Below are 18,635 nucleotides of genomic sequence, written 5' to 3'. Positions count from 1 at the left end.
GGAATAGGAACTAAAGACCACCGTGAAGGATGAATCAGTTTTATGCCAGAGTTCAACTACATGTTGTCGCCGTGAGCCCGGAGATGCACCAACTACACACTGCAGCTGTTTGTTTCTGTCACTTGTAGAAATACGCCTCAGGCATACAATTGAATACAGCGCTGTGTGCTGAAAAAGAGAACAAATCCTGCCATAGAATGAAATCAAATCATTGACTGTGCCTGTTTTGACACATTAAACCAAACATGCCAACGACAGTCAGTGCTGAGGCACGGGGGCTCTGTGATGATCTGCGGGTTTCTCCAGCGAGTGAATGTGACGTCCGTCAGCAAGAGGATCAGGGCTTTGGCAACCGGCAAGGCTCTGATTTACTGACAATCCTCCGTAAGAGTTCTTGGCTGCCGGAGCTGAGAGAAGGTTAGACGGAGAGGTCTGCCATTCATTTCAAGGGATTTGTAAGCCACTCGTGTACATTGTGAATGAATGTCAATGAAAACTGAGCACCCTATTAATAATTTAAACAGAGGAAGCCTTGTCGATATTTTAACCGACATGCTTACCAAGGTGCCTGCTTGAATCTGGTATGTGAGGGGTTTGAATTAGTCAGGGGTTAGCCATACAGCTGATGCTATAGGACTTTGTGGCAGTTGTGTGGAGAGGGCAAATAAGAAAAGGGCTCAAGTGTAGGGCACTCTTCCCAGTGGTCCAGGGAAGGGGTCCAACTATCTGTCTCCGCCACTTAGACGCAGAGTAAAGGAGTGGGCCTGTCTTTGACTTGACCCCAGACACTTCCCCCAATCCACCTCGTCCCCCCAGTCCCCCTAGCCCATGACATAGGACTACAGCTGATGTCGGAGAGGGTCAGAGGACTAGTAGATAACGGGAGGTACTGTTAAGGCTGGTCATTCTACACCCCGGCACCCAGGCGCAGGATAGTAAAATGTGATGCTTGTAGTAAAATGTGTCTCACAATTAAATTTAAAATAGACAAGGCTTATACAGAGATGCACTGTAATACAGAGATGCACTGTAATACAGAGATGCACTGTAAAACAGAGATTCACTGTAATACAGAGATGCACTGTATTCGTGCTGGGTTCTGTCTGTGAGCTGATTTGGCTTTTTTCCATGGAAAAACTGATATCTTGATCATCGTTATGTGGGTATGTTGATGGCTTTTCCCGACAGTGATACAGAAGGACATGTATTAGACACACATAACACACATACCCCTCCAAACACACACACACACACACACACACACACACACACACACACACACACACACACACACACACACACACACACACACACACACACACACACACACACACACACACACACACACACACACACACACACACACACACACACACACACACTCCACCAGCAGCAAACAATCGTCTAACGACTAAATCACTCGCACACATCCAGATCCATCCAGAAATAAAAATCCGTCCCATAACTGACTCACATTAATGCCGTCAATATGCTGCGAGCAGGCCGGGCCAGCCTTTCCAAATGAAAGTTTAACGACCGTGCAGTGGGCAGCCCAGTGAGTGAGATGATGAGTGTAATGTCAGAGACAGTTTGTTCCACATGGTTCCTATAAGGATCCTGCATGCTGGGCCAACGAATGAGGACGTGACTTTTGATTAGCCGAAGTACTTACTGGTGGGATGGGACACACACATGGAAGGACGTGTGCACACATTCATGCACACATGCACACACGCACACACACACACACGAGCATGCACGCACACACACAGGCATGCACACACGCACACACGCACACATACAAGAGGGGGTGAGTGTAGGAGTTATTTAGCCACCGCAGCACTAGTCGAGGAACATCTTGATTATCCTGTCAGTGATCAGCGTCAGCTCGTCTACTTCCAGAAGTGCACCGTTTGCCCAGGTCTATATTTCATTAATGGGCCTGTTAAATACATAGTGGGGAGCCACACACACACACACACACACCACACGTAACGTCACTCTTGCTATATTCTGAAAGAGCAGTCACAAGTCACGGGATGCTAGAGAATGTCACAGCACCCATAAATGAATACACTAAGTATGCAAAGGTTTTCCTGTGCCTGTTAGGTGTATATGGCATTGCCAAACAGAAATAATAAATATCCACTCCTGTACGGAATCTTTGAAATTGAGAAGTCCTCAACTTTGAAAAGACTTCAAACTCCAAACAAACATGAATTGAACTGAATACTATTTCCCAAATACTAGTGGAAAGACTCAGAAACCTTTCTGTCTCAAGATCACACAGAGGCCTTGTAGAAACAGGTGACCTTTCCATCCGTCTGTAAAATGGGCTGAAGCTACAGCATATTATCCACTGGACTTGGCCCAGTCATGTCTCTCACTACAGTCATTAGATATGCACCTTCCACCAGAGCCCGAGCCCGATTCCATAATTAAGTGAATCATCTACTGGTCGACAGTCATATATGCTTCCCAAGGCAGTTAGTTCTTGGGAAAAGCCGCGGCTGACAAAATGAGGTTTGCCCTCTGTACACAGATAATGAGGCGAGCTCCTGACAGGTGCGTCGTGATTAGGAAGTTTCTAACAGCGAGCTCATTCCGCACCGGCCCTCGACGGTAAACACACTCATCAGCGCCGCGGCCGTCCCCGGAGAGGAGAGCATGTTTGACATTATTAATTGGCTTTTCTGTGCAAAGGAGTCAAGGAGATGAAAAGGTTTATCAAGCTGAAATAATTAATTTTCGCCCCCGAATTCGCTGACAGTTCAGTTCTTCTTCTTCGAAGAAGAGGAAGAGGAAGAAGAAGAAGAAAAAGAAAAATAATGATTTTCATTTCTTTTTCTTGATTTTCTCCCTCCCGCCTTTGCAGTTTTTAGCGGGGGACCGGAGGAGACACATTAGTGGTGGAAATGTACGATTTTTCATGAAATACAATTAAAAAGGAATTTAATTAACTCGAACCTGTATAAAGGGAAAAGGTTAGTTTTATCTCTGCCTTTACAAAGCCTAGAGATTAAGTGGATCCACATTATGTGTCTAGTGCGGCGTACATTTCACTCCAATTAATTCAAAACTAAAGGGGAAATGATGAAGTCTGATAATGGCAGACTTTCACACAGTACTTTAATCACCTCTACTATCAGCAGCGTGTATGGTCTCATAATTGCTTTAATTAGTGCAATTGAAAAATGTCCATGTGTTAAGCAAGAAAAGTTTGAGTGCACCTGAACAATGGTGAGAGAGGTGGCCAGTTAAGTGGAACTTGAAAGAGTCTGAGAGGGACATCCCTCTTGAACCCAGAGAGATCAGTATGAATTTATAATGTAGTCCTGGAACAGGAGGAGTTTGGCACCTTCCAGAGGAAGGCATAAAGCCATGCAGAGACAAATGTACGGTGTCCATTTTAGGACATCAGTCTTTTCCAGCAGACAATGCATTACTAATGCCTTCAGGGTTAAGAAAGGACACCCTTTCAGGTTAGAATAGATGCAATGAAGTTTGAAGACTGAAAAGTGTCCTGAAATGGATTTCGAATTGGTGGCCTTTAGTCAGTCCAACCAGACTGGTCGTCCATCTCATCTCTCATCCCTGCTATTTTAGCTCTTCATCAAAAACCATCTGAGGGAGACAGAGAAAAGTGGGACAGATGTGACATCATCAAAGTGGGACAACATGTTATCTCGCTGTAATGTTGTGAAATCAGGCGTAAGAAGTGAGTTCCAAGCTTGTCGAAGCCCGATGCCCCACTGTAGAAGCACCATAGTTCTCCGTAAATTACCACGTTCTTTGTAGACTCTCTCTCTCTGTATACCCCTGGCACCCTGAGCCTTGATCATGTTTAATAATGCCCTCTTTCCTTCAACCCCCCCAGGCCCCTCATGCATCTTGCATCCATCCATCCCCCCTGAACAATATGGAGGATATAAAGGAATAATAGAGATAACTCCAGGCTTGAGTCCCCGGGCCTCTGAGACGCAGGATCCACTTTCTGCTTCACTTCACATGCAGAGCTCCATATTAAAACAAATCCCCATCTCGGCTCCCCAAACCATGTGTGTGTGTGTGTGTGTGTGTGTGTGTGTGTGTGTGTGTGTGTGTGTGTGTGTGTGTGTGTGTGTGTGTGTGTGTGTGTGTGTGTGTGTGTGTGTGTGTGTGTGTGTGTGTGTGTGTGTGTTCTCCAGCTCACTGGGTCTTGGGGGTACCATGCCTCAGTAACCCACAGCCACACACAATATTTACCATTCATATTCCAAGCTAACGTTATTAGATTTGGTGCTTTGTGGACAATACCCAGAGATAAATGAGCACAATGCCTTCAGATGACATCATGTATTCTTCTCGACTGTGATGCATATATGCCAATTAGGACGGTTGTTATGAATGTCTTGTAAATGCAGTTGATGTCCCTTTAGAAGTGTTGCATTTTTGTCTCTTGGATGTTGAGCACTCGTGCATTATTTAATCATGTTTGGGATGTTGAATGAATGAGCTAATGAATTCATTAGATAATTAAAAAATACATACAGCCGAGTCACTTGCGTTAGTCTGAGACGTGGTCCTGAAACCTCAAATGACACAACCCCTTTAATTAAGACTAATTACTTTCTTTGTGCTACAGGGAGATAATCAATTCCACTGGCATCAACATTTCCCATAACAGAAAATCAGCCCCCTTTATGCTATTGGCTTACAGACAATGTGAGTGTTTTCCCATCTCTGCTTATAACAAACAATTCCCTCATTGTGAACCCAATTGAATCATTTCCATGAGCATTCACATGTACGCAAACAAGTGCAAATAATGCCACATCTTACTTCCTGGTTTTGGGGTGAATCCTATAGGTAGTGTTAAGTTATGGCTCAGACCCATTCGACTCTGGGGGATTATGATGGTGGATGTGGTGGATGCCAGGGTAGTCAGTCAGCATGGGGGGGGCCAGTGTCCTATCCTCTGTCCCCTGGGGACTGGCCCCTAATCACATCTGGCTAGCTGAACTCAGATAATGAATCTAAATGGATCAATCTAAATTGGTCCTTTTGAGGAGCACAAAGATTTTAGGGTCCTGGAACAGTGTTGGTGTCTCGGACTGGTCCTCATCTGCAACTTTCAATCTCCGGTGCAGTCTTGCATATCCCTTTAATTCCCTTTCTCACTCCATTATTTACATGTAGGACCCTGCTAAAAGGGGGCTGTGCCGGTCATTTCTGCACCCTCACCATATGGACATATGGAACAAAGAAGGATGGCATTGGTTGGTATTTTAACTGAACATTTAGATAGGGCTTTTTTTATATCTCTTATACATTAGTAATAATTGTTTCTAATTCAGTAGGTATATTCCTTACTGTGTTATACTTAAATGTAACACCTAGCCTATATGTCAGCATATTGAACTACATAAGAAAAGAAAAAAACACATCAATGGATGAAAAGCTAGTTGTGTCATTTAGGGCATGAAATAGAAACGGAGTTCAGTGGTTCTAATTGAACATGGCCATCTGTAGAGAAAGAGCAGTCTGGTTCCTTCCTCTTTCCATCTGGATGTGGAGAGCCCCGCCCCCTGCCTGTCAGTCAGGGAAGTTACCCCTCCCTCCCCTCCAGCCAGACACTGATACATCCACAGCCCCTTCTGCCTGTCAATCAAAGTCATCTGCTCTTCCTGCTCCTTTCAAGCTCATGTGAAGTGGGGGAAAATAGATTATGGGTGCAATACGACACCTCTCTTTCAAGGGACTCCAGTTTTTAAGTCTGATGATGTCATTCCAATTGTTTTCCCCATAGAAATACAATTACTATGTAAAACTATTTCTGTGTTTTCCCCTATGTTGTAGGAATATCTTTATCTTCAACAATCTTAATACAGTTGAACTCAGAAGTTTACATACAATTAGGTTGGAGTCATTAAAACTCATTTTTCGACCACTCCACAAATGTCTTGTTAACAAACTATAGTTTAGGCAAGTCAGTTAGGACATTACTTTGTGTATGACACAAGTCATTTTTCCAACAATTCTTTACAGACAGATGATATCACATATAATTCACTGTATCACAATTCCAGTGGGTTTGAAGTTTACACACACTAAGTTGACAGTGCCTTTAAACAGCTTGGAAAATTCCAGAAAATTATGTCATGGCTTTAGAAGCTTCTGATAGGCTAATTGACATAATTTGAGTCAATTGGAGGTGTACCTGTGGATGTATTTCAAGGCCTACCTTCAAACTGAGTGGCTCTTTGCTGGACATCATGGGAAAATCAAAAGAAATCAGCTAAGACCTCAGAAAAAAATTGCAGTCCTCCAAAAGTCTGGTTCATCCTTGGGCGCAATTTCCAAAGGCCTGAAGGTACCACGTTCATCTGTACAAACAATAGTACGCAAGTATAAACACCATGGGACCACGCAGCCGTCATACCGAGACGCGTTATGTCTCCTAGAGATGTACGTACTTTGGTGGGAAAAGTGCAAATAAATCCCAGAACAACAGCAAAGGACCTTGTGAAGATGCTGGAGGAAACAGGTACAAATGTATCTATATCCACAGTAAAACGAGTCCTGTTTCGACATAACCTGAAAGGCCGCTCAGCAAGGAAGAAGACAATGCTCCAAAACCGCCATAGAAAAGCCAGACTACGGTTTGCAACTGCACACGAGGACAAAGATCATACTTTTTGTAGAAATGTCCTCTGGTCTGATGAAACATTAATAGAACTGTTTGGCCATAATGACCATCATTATGTTTGGCGGAAAAGGGGGAGGCTTGCAAGCCGAAGAACACCATCCTAACCGTGAAGCACAGGGGGGGCAGCATCATGTTGTGGGGGTGCTTTGCTGCAGGAGGGACTGGTGCACTTCACAAAATAGATGGCGTCATGAGGTAGGAAAATGATGTGGATATATTGAAGCAACATCTCAAGACATCAGTCAGGAAGTTAAAGCTTGGTTGCAAATGGGTCTTCCAAATGGACAATGACACCAAGCATACTTCCAAAATTGTGGCAAAATGGCTTAAAGACAACAAAGTCAAGGTATTGGAATGGCCATCACAAAGCCCTGACCTCAATCCCATAGAACATTTGTGGGCAGAACTGAAAAAGCGTGTGCGAGCAAGGAGGGCCTACAAACCTGACTCAGTTACACCAGCTCTGTGAGGAGGAATGGAACAAAATCCACCCAACTTATTATAGGAAGCTTGTGGAAGGCTACCCAAAATGTTTGACCCAAGTTAAACAATTTAAAGGAAATGCTACAAAATACTAATTGAGTGTATGTAAACTTCTGACCCACTGGGAATGTAATGAAAGAAATAAAAGCTGAAATAAATAATTATCTCTACTATTATTCTGACATTTCACATTCTAAAAATAAAGTGGTGATCCTAACTGACCTAAGACAAGGAATTTGAACTAGGATTAAATGTCAGGAATTGTGAAAGACTTGAGTTTAAATGTATTTTACTAAGGTGTATGTTAACCTCTAAACTGTATGTCTTCACTAACAGTCATATGTTTTTCTAAATGTTCTCTCTAAATCAGTGTCATCATCATCATCATCATCATCCTCTCTTTTTCCAGAGCTCTGTCTTATGGGAATCTAGCAGTAAGGCTTTAGTCCTGCTGGGGAGATCGAAGGAGAGGGTCCAGTGCTGGCCGGATGGACCCAGCCTATGAATGTTTATACCAGACCGGCTCTGGCGCTAGAACCTCAGGAGTACCGTCGGTGTTGGCTTTATACTGCTTTCACAGTTATAAATTGCATTCTTTCTGCCTCTTTTACAAATGAGAAGCAGGGCCCTGCTCTCAAGGAGAGGGAGATGGGAGAGGGAGGAGTGTGTGGATAATCTGTTGAAGAGCACGTTCTAGTGGTTTGAGAGAGCACAGCAGCGCTCGGTGTGGGACCTGCGGGAGAGGAACAGACTGCCACCCTGTCTCTGTCTGTCTGACACTGCAGCGCCATAGCACTCACACCAGCAAGGCTGTTCACTTTTCACAGCAACAACTAATCGGGATGGCAAAGGAGGAGAGCCCTGGGGAAAGAACACAATTAAAGAGCACAATTAGCTCCTGACTTAAAACACAGCTTTTTAATGTAAGGCTGTCCTAATATGGACACCGTAATAGTGAAAATTGTAGCAAAAATATTTTTAGGATAATCATAACCACTTTTGTGACACTATGAAACAAAATACGTTTTGTATTTAAATGGAGAAGATTGTGTGAACTGGAAAACATGATTTCATGCAGGAGAAACAAGTCCTCCTCGCAGTACCAAGCGAGTCGTAGGTTAAATCCGGACTGAGGAAATACTAGTGGCTTTCTGTCCTGCTGTGTTAAAAGGGCCACTTGATTATTTTCTGAAGCTGCTTCTATAGTCTGTTCACCCGACAGTTCAATATGGCCAAGGCAGGAAAGCAGGATGCTGATGAAAATATTTAAACAGTGTTTTTCTGGTTTATTAAGCTAGATAATAAATCCAGATATTAAATCCCAAAAAATGTATGTTTTTCATACTTTTAAAACACTGATGTATTAGTGCCATTTGCGCTAGTTTTCTACTGAAATAATACCTCTTCATGGAAACGCCAGACTATAACAATTCTGGAAATAAAAATAAGCCACTGCTGTTCAGATGTGTGATGTATTTACTCATATAAACTTCAAGGACTGGTTGTGTTTGCCCCTATATGGCACCATCAGCTGTCACCATTTAACCCCACACATCATCAGGTCTGCCCCACAATACCACCCCCAACAATGGGAACAAATCGCCTGAGTGTCTGTGTCCACACCAGGCCACAAGCATCCCCCATCTATCATAGCCTTGGATAGGGCCGCGTCCTGCCTTCTCTCCCCACACAACAGCACCCCAAAACCGGAGCCTTTGGACATACCGACCCCTGGGACCGACCACCAGCCAACCGGCCCGCTGGTCCATTGACCGGTTCAAAGGCACAATTAGAGAGGTTTTGTTTTATCCGAAGTGCCTTTTGTGGGGTCTCTTGTGCTCTGTTGTCGGCTGCCACAGGAGGGGGACTTCATCAGTCACAGGGCTGAATGGCCTGGGGGGGTAAGAGGGGAAAGAGGGTTAAAGTGACCCCCTCTCTGAGCTGACAAGGAGGTTCCTCATTTAATGATAGAGCTCTCTCACCGCTTCCCTGCTGAGCAACTGTGGAGCATCAACGGTCAGTCTCAACGGTCAGCTCTCCTGAGTGCTTCACATAAGGACTGCTGTAGCCTAATGTTATTAAAGTCCTCAACACGTGATGGAGGGTGGCCTTTAAGGGGATATACAGCCTGGACTTACAGATGTGAAGTGAGAGCCGCTTGACACCTTTTAGATATTTGAATGAGCCCGATTAGATATGGAAATGTTCTACTTATCTGAGACCTGAACTCAGTCTTCCTCAAAACTGCCTCTTAATTTGAGATAATTAAACAAGTATTAATAGTCAAGACGTACGTCAAAAAAAAAGTCAACAATTCAGTTTTAGCTGCATGCGATATTTATTTCAAGGCGAGCTATTGGAAGTTGTCCCAGAGGATTCCTGCATGAAATAGACACAAGGCGCTTTTAATGTAGAGCTTCAGGATCATTCCATTAGGATGTTAAAATACCATGTCCATGACTACATCAGAACTTTTCTCTGCTTTTCAGTCTCTCCAAAAATAATTTCCTTACTCTGAGGACGTCTAATACCCTCAGATAACTTTAACATTGTTTTCCCTCCAAAATAAGAAGACAAGTGATTTATGGCTGCAAAACCAGGAGCAGGATTATGACATGGTTGACATCATTTGATATTCTTCCCAGGAGTTCTGAAAGTGGTCCATTAGTTGTATTATTCCTGTAAGAGTGGGTGCCAACTGTGCAGTCTGTTCATGTTACCCACTGTTACTGTGCTGTGGAGAGGGTGTGTGTGTGTGTGTGTGTGTGTGTGTGTGTGTGTGTGTGTGCGTGCGTGCGTGCGTGCGTGCGTGCGTGCGTGCGTGTGTGTGTGTGTGGTGTTCGAATGTAGTGAATGGTAAATGTCGCAAATGACATTTCATTTTAATATTTTCTCAAACACTGCATAGAGTGCCATTGTTGCTACATAAATCCAAAAATTGACATGGCGCTGAGGTTATGACATGAGAACCTCCTTAGGCTAAATCCAAATATAAATTGATGTCAAGAACAGGCAGATTTTAAACCAAAGTATGGTTAAGACTACTCATCATATGACTATGATTTTTATATATGAAAAATGACAGTCTTTATAAAATCCAGAACGTTTACATTCCCAAGACATTCGAAACAACTAAAATTAGAACTGTGCAATAAATCAGGAAAATCCTCTGTGATTTCAGATTTCAGCACAGATCAAAGTACAAACGGTCTATATTGGAATGGAAAGCTGCTTTCGTCAGATTGCAGGGTGAGAGGTGCCGGAAGGACAGTGACATTCACGGGATTCGACATGGCGACATTGACACGGACGGCGAGATATCCGCCCCCGCCGCGGCCTACCGCCGCTCCACAAAGCTGTTATCACAGTCGTCCCCGTTTCCAGGTCGCAACCCTCAGCGGCGCCGGCATTATTGCGGCGCGGCTTGGTGCCACGGCGTGGCCCCAGCTCTGCCATTGTCCGTGGGCGAAGCGTGGCCGCGAGGCGCTGAGCCTCCCTGGCAACCATCTGCCCTGTTCTGCCACCACGGCCCGGGCTTAGGATGGGCATGCCTCGACACATTAGAACACTAACTGAAGACTCACTGGGACAAAAAAACGGGCCAATAGAGGACTACAACACACACAAAAGAAGAAGGAATGAGGCCTCTGAAGAAAATGTTAAGCAGACAGAGAGAGAAAAAGAGAGAGAGAGAGAGTGAGAGAGAGAGAGAGAGAGAGAGAGAGAGAGAGAGAGAGAGAGAGAGAGAGAGAGAGAGAGAGAGAGAGAGAGAGAGAGAGAGACGGAGAAAAGGGGATGTGAAACCATACTTAGGCAGTGCATTTAGGAGAGGTTGTAGAGAAGATTTAGAGGATGAGTTTTCTCTCACACGATCTCATCTTGTCTGTGATGCTCATTGCTACTCCTCACCTTGGATAACATGTTACTGAGGAAAAGTGAGGCTCAGATGACACTTGACAACGATGAAAACACATACGGCATATTTTCTTCCTGAGAAACAGTGATTCAGTCGAATATCATAATAATATGTTGGCTTCTCCTACAACACATGAAACCATAGCCTTGGGTAATGAGGGAAAGTCACAATTCACTTTATTAGACAACTGCATAACATTTATATTTTTCTTGCAAAGATATTAAGAAATTGAAATATGCCAGTCAAACTAAATGATATTCTTTCTCTGAAATTGTTATTCATTGTTTTATTGAATATGGGATGTCATATAATTTAATTGTAATAACCCTATGTACTATTCAATTTGTCTTTAGACCCAAAATTAATGAATTACTGCAGTGGGCTAAATCAGAGTGTTTCTTGGTCGTCTTAAACAAATCCACTGTGAAACAAAAAATGTACACTTCACACGCATGGTTATGGGCTTAAAAAAAAGAGGACACCTGTACCATTTCAGATATCGAGTTGAAATGTACTACATTTTGAGTTGGCATCCCAAAATGTCACTTTATTTACATCACAGACCACTGCAATATAACAAAACCATTTGACATCGAAACACCGACATTTCAGCATCTGTTTTTTTTTCTCACAATATTTATTCACGATGAAAAATATGAATAACAACTCCTACCATTAGTCCAGTAGATCATTTGACAGCAGGAAAGGGCTACACTGGTATATACTGGTATGTTCTGCATCCAATGACATGGATGTCTCATGTACTTTGACCTTTCTCACCTTGTTTTTACCTATTTATATTCTACCCCGTGGCCAGGTCTTCTCATTGTGATTATAAGCCTTCAAAATAAACTATGATGCCAACATTTTGCAACAGCTATTATCACTATAGACACTGACCCTGGTATAAATAAAATAAATAATATGCCATTTAGCAGACGCTTTTATCCAAAGCGACTTACAGTCATGTGTGCATACATTCTACGTATGGGTGGTCCCGGGAATCGAACCCACTACCCTGGCGTTACAAGCGTCATGCTCTACCAAGTCCCACTATCTTGTGTCTCCAATGACATGACTTATTGCTCTTTGACCTTTCCCACCTTGTTTTGCCTATTTCTAGTCTGCCACATAGACGTGTCTTCCAACCACGGTGTTATCAGCTTTGACAATGCAACCACTGTGTTGTACTGACATATCGTACCCGCAGGCATTGACCCCGGAGTCAACAAAAGTCCCTCTAACCAACAGCACAGAGAAAAACAGAATACTGTGTGTACGATGTGACTGTTGACGTCTTTGTGGCCGAGTTGCGTGGACATGTTGTCTTTGGGATTCTAAAACGTTGGTGACAGTTTGGACCAGCGTGTGTCTCAGGGGGGTGACAGTTGAAAGGTAAAGGGTTACCGACTTTCCTAAACAGTGACTGGGGAGACTGGCAGGCTGCTTCCCCACGCCATAGACCCAGGGCGGTGTCGGGCGGGGCTGGGCGGGGCACAATGCCGAATTAATCCCAGATACATCTTCCACTGTCGGACGCCTTGGCTTGTGTTCGCCTTATCGCCCCCGACCCAGGGTGCCTCAGAGACATTGACCCGCTCCTTTAGGCGAGACACCTTCATCCCCTCTAACGTCTCCTTTAACATGCAAACACCCTGCCTTTGTCTTCTCTGGCTCCTGGTGCCCTTTTAGGAGGCCCCGTCCCCAGCACCAGCCTGGAATCAGAGCGGGGCCGCGACAGGGAGATGATGGAGCCCTGTTTGATTTAGAAACCAACCGACGATTCCTCTTTTCCCAGAATTCTTAGAAAAGCCACTTTAAAACAGTGGGTTGAATCAACATAAGGATATTGGATAAAACTGGTTCAATGTGCTTCACTTCTATCAAAACTCTTGGTTGGTTTCCTGAAATTCTCTTGAAATACTTTGTAAGATCATTCATCATTCATCCATAAATATTCTACCTTTTTATGTTTATTTAAATTTAATTGTATATGTGTTAATATAGACAAAAACTGATGGTCAACAGTGCTAGAAAGCCAATAGCTGGCCATGATAACCATTCACTTTTGGCACGAAGTTATCTTCAAGTTAATCTGCTTTCCTCCCTGTTTTAGCTCCCTTATAGTTCCTGGGAGCATTCAAAGACAACCGTTCACACACACACTGTTAGAGCATGTGCAAGAGAAGATCGTATCGGGGGGAGGGTCATGGGATCTAAGAGTTTAGACCATCGAGAGGTTGGAAACAGAGGTTAATGGGGGAGTCTTCGTCTCCTGTCTGGACCACACAGAGGTACAGACTCTCCCTGCCACCGGGGCAGATGGGAAAGATGTGATGTCAACCAACCAATAGAGAGTGAGCGCCATCCCAAGGGGTTGTTTAGACCCTGGGATCAAACACCCTTTATCCAGTGTGGTCCGGCTGATTCCCTTTTATTTACTTCCTGAGTCGAGGCAGACCCCTTTGAGACCCCGGGGTTGGCAACAAGGCCGGTGAAAAATGGGAGAGAGAGGGATGACACAAAGATATGATGAATGTAGCAGATGAAAATGAGACGGGGGAATGGTGGCGTGTTGCCAAGTCTCTTTCACCCCGGTGCGTTTTCAAAGAGCAGGGGGGCCTGAGGAAGGCTAGAATTCACCATGACCACCAGCAGATGCTCTCCCTCTCTTTAGTCTAGTCTTCTCTTCTAGTCATCTCGTCTTCTTTCCTCTACACTAGGCACCTCAGCTCTCACATACAATGTCTTGAACCAGAGGGACGTATAGCCCAGTCTCTATATCTGCCAAGATCATGCAATGCCTATTTCATGTTTCATCTTGTGAGGTTAATGATTTTGACTGGACTCAGTTCAAGACAAAGTTGTGAGGTTTCATCTCTCTGATCAACAACATAACGTATCTCTATTTGAAAAGGGAACTCTGTTGGAGTGGACTCTATTTGAAAAGGTATCTCTATTTGAAAAATAATCTCTACTTGAAAATGGATCTCAATTTGAAAAGGGATCTCTGTTTGAAAAAGGATCTCTGTTTGAGTGGACTCTATTTGAAAAAGGATCTCTATTTGAAAAGGGATCTCTATTTGAAAAGGGATCTCTGTTTGAGTGAACTCTATTTGAAAAGGGATCTCTGTTTGAAGAAGGATCTCTATTTGAAAATGGATCTCTATTTGAAAAAGGATCTCTATTTGAAAAGGGATCTCTATTTGAAAATGGATCTCTTTGTAAAATGATCTCTATTTGAAAATGGATCTCTGTTTGAAAAAGGATCTCTATTTGAAAATGGATCTCTATTTGAAAAAGGATCTCTATTTGAAAAGGGATCTCTATTTGAAAAGGGATCTCTATTTGAAAATGGATCTCTATTTGAAAAAGGATCTCTATTTGAAAAGGGATCTCTATTTGAAAAGGGATCTCTATTTGAAAAGGGATCTCTGTTTGAAAAAGGATCTCTATTTGAAAATGGATCTCTATTTGAAAAAGGATCTCTATTTGAAAAGGGATCTCTATTTGAAAAGGGATCTCTGTTTGAAAAATAATCTCTACTTGAAAATGGATCTCAATTTGAAAAGGGATCTCTGTTTGAAAAAGGATCTCTGTTTGAGTGGACTCTATTTGAAAAAGGATCTCTATTTGAAAAGGGATTCTATTTGAAAAGGGATCTCTGTTTGAGTGAACTCTATTTGAAAAGGGATCTCTGTTTGAAGAAGGATCTCTATTTGAAAATGGATCTCTATTTGAAAAAGGATCTCTATTTGAAAAGGGATCTCTATTTGAAAATGGATCTCTTTGTAAAATGATCTCTATTTGAAAATGGATCTCTGTTTGAAAAAGGATCTCTATTTGAAAATGGATCTCTATTTGAAAAAGGATCTCTATTTGAAAAGGGATCTCTATTTGAAAAGGGATCTCTATTTGAAAATGGATCTCTATTTGAAAAAGGATCTCTATTTGAAAAGGGATCTCTATTTGAAAAGGGATCTCTATTTGAAAAGGGATCTCTGTTTGAAAAAGGATCTCTATTTGAAAATGGATCTCTATTTGAAAAAGGATCTCTATTTGAAAAGGGATCTCTATTTGAAAAGGGATCTCTATTTGAAAATGGATCTCAATTTGAAAAGGGATCTCTGTTTGAAAAAGGATCTCTGTTTGAGTGGACTCTATTTGAAAAAGGATCTCTATTTGAAAAGGGATCTCTATTTGAAAAGGGATCTCTGTTTGAGTGAACTCTATTTGAAAAGGGATCTCTGTTTGAAGAAGGATCTATTTGAAAATGGATCTCTATTTGAAAAAGGATCTCTATTTGAAAAGGGATCTCTATTTGAAAATGGATCTCTTTGTAAAATGATCTCTATTTGAAAATGGATCTCTGTTTGAAAAAGGATCTCTATTTGAAAATCTATTTGAAAAAGGATCTCTATTTGAAAAGGGATCTCTATTTGAAAAGGGATCTCTATTTGAAAATGGATCTCTATTTGAAAAAGGATCTCTATTTGAAAAGGGATCTCTATTTGAAAAGGGATCTCTATTTGAAAAGGGATCTCTGTTTGAAAAAGGATCTCTATTTGAAAATGGATCTCTATTTGAAAAAGGATCTCTATTTGAAAAGGGATCTCTATTTGAAAAGGGATCTCTGTTTGAAAAATAAACTTGAAAATGGATCTCAATTTGAAAAGGGATCTCTGTTTGAAAAAGGATCTCTGGACTCTATTTGAAAAGGATCTCTATTTGAAAAGGGATCTCTATTTGAAAAGGGATCTCTGTTTGAGTGAACTCTATTTGAAAAGGGATCTCTGTTTGAAGAAGGATCTCTATTTGAAAATGGATCTCTATTTGAAAAAGGATCTCTATTTGAAAAGGGATCTCTATTTGAAAATGGATCTCTTTGTAAAATGATCTCTATTTGAAAATGGATCTCTGTTTGAAAAAGGATCTCTATTTGAAAATGGATCTCTATTTGAAAAAGGATCTCTATTTGAAAAGGGATCTCTATTTGAAAAGGGATCTCTATTTGAAAATGGATCTCTATTTGAAAAAGGATCTCTATTTGAAAAGGGATCTCTATTTGAAAAGGGATCTCTATTTGAAAAGGGATCTCTGTTTGAAAAAGGATCTCTATTTGAAAATGGATCTCTATTTGAAAAAGGATCTCTATTTGAAAAGGGATCTCTATTTGAAAAGGGATCTCTATTTGAAAAGGGATCTCTGTTTGAAAAGGGATCTCTGTTTGAAAAGGGATCTCTATTTGAAAATGGATCTCTATTTGAAAAAGGATCTCTATTTGAAAAGGGATCTCTATTTGAAAAGGGATCTCTGTTTGAAAAAGGATCTCTATTTGAAAAGGGGTCTCTATTTGAAAAGGGATCTCTATTTGAAAAGGGATCTCTGTTTGAAAAAGGATCTCTATTTGAAAATGGATCTCTATTTGAAAAAGGATCTCTATTTGAAAAGGGATCTCTATTTGAAAAGGGATCTCTGTTTGAAAAAGCATCTCTATTTGAAAAGGGATCTCTATTTGAAAAAGGATCTCTATTTGAAAAAGGATCTCTGTTTGAAAAGGGATCTCTATTTGAAAAGGGATCTCTATTTGAGTGGACTCTATTTGCGTTTACATATTTGAGCCAATGCCATTTTATATCCTGACTCGCTCTGGGTTTTGTCCTCGTTTTAATGTCATGAGGACCGCAGATGGAAATGTTTTCTTGCATTTATACTTGTGCAGTAACCCACTAATGTATTTGTACAGAAAGTTACTAAATGTCTTAAGTACCAACATACAAATGCAATGTTGTTACTAGAGAAAATACAGAGATATAGTATTATTACATAAGTATAAAGGGCCAATTACATGGCAATTGGACAAATAAAGGTTTAATGAATATGATCAAATGAAATTTTCAAAGAGAGGGTTGAATGATTCAAAGGATGAATACTTTATGAGTAAATCCAGTCAGAGGAATTGAGATCAGAATAACAACACACCAGTAGTTTACCTGGATTACAGCGTTCCAGGCTCCTGATGTGGGTTTGAAAGAGAGAGGATTTGCCATTTGACCCTTGGTACCTTTTGTCAACGTGAGTGGTCCCAGTGTTTGCCGACAACCCTCGCTGACACGAGTGATTTACAGGGCCTAGCTCAGGAGTTTATACACTTCAGTATTTAGTATCACTGTCATAAGACACTAGGACTCAGATTCTGATCCGCAGCTGTTTCAGGTCCAGCACTCGTCTTTTGTTCAGTGGTAACCTGCACGTACATGTGTACACCAGTGTCAAGTACCGTTTTCAGCAAAATTACCTTCTGAAATCACACAAAACAACATGCATATGGTGGATAACTAATCATTTTGTGTTCTTCACAATTCTTTTGTTGCTGTTGACAGGGAGTGGTGTACGGTTTGTCAGCCATTTTCTTATAGAAAGAGAAGTTTCATTTGGAGAATGTTGTTTATTGTTAATTAAAAAATGGCATTTATCGGGCCACAAGAATGAGTGATTATATATTCTGGCACATCTTTGGGAATATGTCTTCATTTGTCTGTAACATTAGGAATTGGTGCAAATCTCGTGCCGGAGAATGTTCATATTGGGAATTACATTTATAATGTAGCCTATTTCACACAATCATAATTTAACCTATACGCCGGCACGGTATACTGTTTTTGCCATCAATACCCTCAAAATGTATTTATTTGAAACAATGTAGAATTCTTATGAATATAACACACTTTACATACCTTTAGATTACACAAAACTCAATGAAGCCTCTCATCTTCTGGTGCTGTGACCACAACTAACTGTCACAGAGGCAGCGTGGCAGGCTATCCATCCAAAACATTGTCGGCGACTTCACCTTCCAAAACACTGCCATTTCACTACAATTCTTGATGGTGATGTATAGCATGACCAACGTCAATCCGTTTAAAAAATATATTTTTAACAAAACAGCGTCCGTGTATTGTCGATTATCCACGAAGCTCTCCACAATTTCCCTCTAAGAGGCGCCGTGTGCGAAGCGTGGCCGCCCGGGCGTAAAAGCAGAACGTTCCCCCGTGGTGAGAGGCTGTGTCTGGGTCTTTTGGCCAGTGACCCAGCAGCCCGAGTCAGGGGCCCACAACGACTCTCACCCTGCTCTCTGACCTAATGTGATAGATATATAGAGAGCCCAGAGAGGCATAACTTCCCACGCGCTAAAACAAGCACCAGAATCAGGTCAGAAATGCATTTCAATTATTTTACATTATTTAAATAACTTTGTCTGAAACAGTGGACAGAAAGTATATGTTCATATGTTTGCTTGTTTCCTTTGAAAAATACTCATGCACAGGGATTTCAACTTCATAGATTGAAAACATTGGTCAGAGAAGCTAGGGGATTCCATTGTAAGGCTAAAAAGTACATCTCTACTTTTTACAGTTAGTTTTAAAGTGAGAAATCAGTCCAAATCTAAGTGTTACCATTCATTCCATTACTTTTAGCGTTGCTGTGACAGATATATCTGTTTAGCAGTGAAACAAAAGCACAAAGAGAATGAGCCATGAATTAATT

At 41.7% G+C, this 18,635-nt stretch overlaps 1 long non-coding RNA gene across 1 annotated transcript; it reads right to left on the bottom strand.

The window, feature by feature from the left end:
• Positions 1-4,948: 4,948 nt before the first annotated feature.
• On the bottom strand, positions 4,949-18,202 carry LOC118363138 (uncharacterized). Its single transcript, XR_004821359.2, has 3 exons — positions 17,825-18,202; positions 8,897-9,064; positions 4,949-8,032 (listed from the first exon to the last, which is right to left on the bottom strand). It is a non-coding gene; the product is annotated as an uncharacterized LOC118363138 (long non-coding RNA).
• Positions 18,203-18,635: the final 433 nt, after the last annotated feature.

This window comes from Oncorhynchus keta, chromosome 30, assembly GCF_023373465.1.
Source record: "Oncorhynchus keta strain PuntledgeMale-10-30-2019 chromosome 30, Oket_V2, whole genome shotgun sequence".
Classification (NCBI taxonomy): Eukaryota; Metazoa; Chordata; class Actinopteri; order Salmoniformes; family Salmonidae; genus Oncorhynchus; species Oncorhynchus keta.
Note: the sequence above shows the minus strand (reverse complement) of the source record. Positions and strands in the feature narration are given on the sequence as shown.